The sequence below is a fragment of the Arachis stenosperma genome, chromosome 6, assembly GCF_014773155.1.
Source record: "Arachis stenosperma cultivar V10309 chromosome 6, arast.V10309.gnm1.PFL2, whole genome shotgun sequence".
In the NCBI taxonomy this organism is placed as follows: domain Eukaryota; kingdom Viridiplantae; phylum Streptophyta; class Magnoliopsida; order Fabales; family Fabaceae; genus Arachis; species Arachis stenosperma.
The window spans coordinates 79785217-79787568 of record NC_080382.1 but is presented as its reverse complement, the minus strand read 5'-3'; the positions used below and the strand labels follow the sequence as shown (position 1 = coordinate 79787568).

Genomic DNA, 2352 nt, shown 5'->3' with positions numbered 1-2352 from the left:
GGAGGTCTTTCTCCTTAGGATTTTCGTCCTCCTCCTCCCTAGTGCATTCGGTCACTTTGATTAAATCAATGGCCTTGCACTCTCCTTTTGGATTCTCTTCTGTATTGCTTGGGAGAATACTGGGAGGAGTTTCAATAACTTTCTTACTCAGCTGGCCCACTTGTGCTTCCAGATTTCTAATGGAAGATCTGGTTTCATTCATGAAACTGAAAGTGGCCTTTGACAGATCAGAGACTATGTTGGCTAAATTAGAATTGTTTTGTTCAGAGTTCTCTGTCTGTTGCTGAGAAGATGATGGATATGGCTTACTATTATTCAGCCTTGCACGTCCACCATTGTTAAAACCTTGATGGGGTTTTTGTTGATCCTTCCAGGAGAAATTTGGATGATTTCTCCATGATGAGTTATAGGTGTTTCCATAAGGTTCACCTAAGTAATTAACTTCTGCCATGGCAGGGTTTTCAGGATCATAAGCTTCTTCAGAAGCTACCTCTCTAGTACTATTGGATGCATGTTGCAATCCATTCAGATTCTGAGAGATCATGTTGACCTGTTGAGTCAACACTTTGTTCTGAGCCAATATGGCATTCAGGGCATCAATTTCAAGAACTCCTTTCTTCTGAGGTACCCCAGTGTTCACGGAATTCCTCTCAGAGGTGTACATGAACTGGTTGTTTGCAACCATGTCAATGAGTTCTTGAGCCTCTTCAGGCGTTTTCTTCAGGTGAATAGATCCACCTGCAGAGTGGTCCAATGACATTTTCGAAAATTCAGAGAGACCGTAATAGAATATATCTAATATGGTCCATTCAGAAAACATGTCAGATGGACATCTCTTGGTCAACTGCTTGTATCTTTCCCAAGCTTCATAGAGGGATTCACCATCTTTTTGTTTGAAGGTTTGAACATCCACTCTCAGCTTGCTCAGCTTTTGAGGAGGAAAGAACTTGTCTAAGAATGCAGTGACAAGCTTATCCCATGAGTCCAGGCTATCCTTGGGTTGTGAATCCAACCATACTCTAGCTCTGTCTCTTACAGCAAAAGGGAAAAGCAAGAGTCTGTAGACTTCAGGATTAACTCCATTTGTCTTTACAGTGTCACAGATCTGCAAGAACTCAGTTAAAAACTGATAGGGATCTTCAGATGGAAGTCCATAAAACTTGCAGTTTTGTTGCATTAATGCAACTAGTTGAGGCTTAAGCTCAAAGTTATTGGCTCCAATGGCAGGAATGGAGATGCTTTTTCCATCAAACTTGGATGTTGGCTTTGTGAAGTCACCAAGCATTCTCCTTGCATTATCATTATTATTTTCGGCCATCTCTTCCTCTTGTTCGAAATTTTCTAAAAGGTTGCTTCTGGATTGTTGTAATTTAGCTTCTTTTAATTTTCTCTTCAGAGTCCTTTCAGGTTCTGGATCAACTTCAACAAGAGTGCCTTTGCCCCTGTTCCTGCTCATATGAAAGAAAAGGGAACACAAAAAAGGAAGAAGGAATCCTCTATGTCACAGTATAGAGATTCCTTTATGTTAGTAGAAAAAGAAAGGGGTAGAAGAAGAGGAATGGAGGTTCGGTTTTTAGAAGAAGAGAGGTGAAGAGAAGTGTTAGTAATTAATTAATTAAATAGAATAAGAAAGGGGAAGGGAGAATTCGAAAATAATTTTGAAAAAGTAGTTAGTGATTTTCGAAAATTAGAAGTAAAATGTAATTAAAATTAAAACATGAAACAATTAATTAATTAAAAAGAATTTTTGAAAAAGAGAGAGATATTTTCGAAAATAGGAAAGAGAAGTAGTTAGGTGGTTTTGAAAAAGATAAGAAACAAACAAAAAGTTAGTTAGTTGATTGAAAAAGATTTGAAATCAAAATTTAAAAAGATAAGAAGATAGTAAGTTGGATAAGATATTTTAAAATCAAATTTTAAAAAAAAAGATAAAACTTTTGAAAAAGATAACATAAAAGATAAAAAGATTTAATTCAAAAATTTAAAAATTATTTACTTCACTAACAAGAAACTACAAGATAAGATTCTAGAACTTAAAGATTGAACCTTTCTTAACAAGAAAGTAACAAACTTCAAATTTTTGAACCAATCACCTTAATTATTAGTGAATTTTCGAAAATTACATATAAAGATAAGAAAAAGATTTTGAAAATATTTGAAAAAAAAAAAGATTTTTGAAATTTTCGAAAATTATAAAAAAAAATGAAAAAGATATGATTTTTGAAAAAGATTTTGAAAAGATAAGATTTTTAAAATTGAAATTTTGACTTGACTTGTAAGAAACAACTAATTTTAAAAATTTTTGACCAAGTCAACCCAAAATTTCGAAATTGTGGAGGGAAATAAGGAAAA

The 2352-nt window shown here is 34.2% G+C and overlaps 1 non-coding gene across 1 annotated transcript; it reads left to right on the top strand.

The window, feature by feature from the left end:
• The first annotated feature begins 818 nt into the window (after nucleotides 1-818).
• LOC130938181 (small nucleolar RNA R71) lies at nucleotides 819-922 on the top strand. The gene has a single exon (XR_009069356.1). It is a non-coding gene; the product is annotated as a small nucleolar RNA R71 (small nucleolar RNA).
• The last annotated feature ends 1430 nt before the right edge of the window (nucleotides 923-2352 follow it).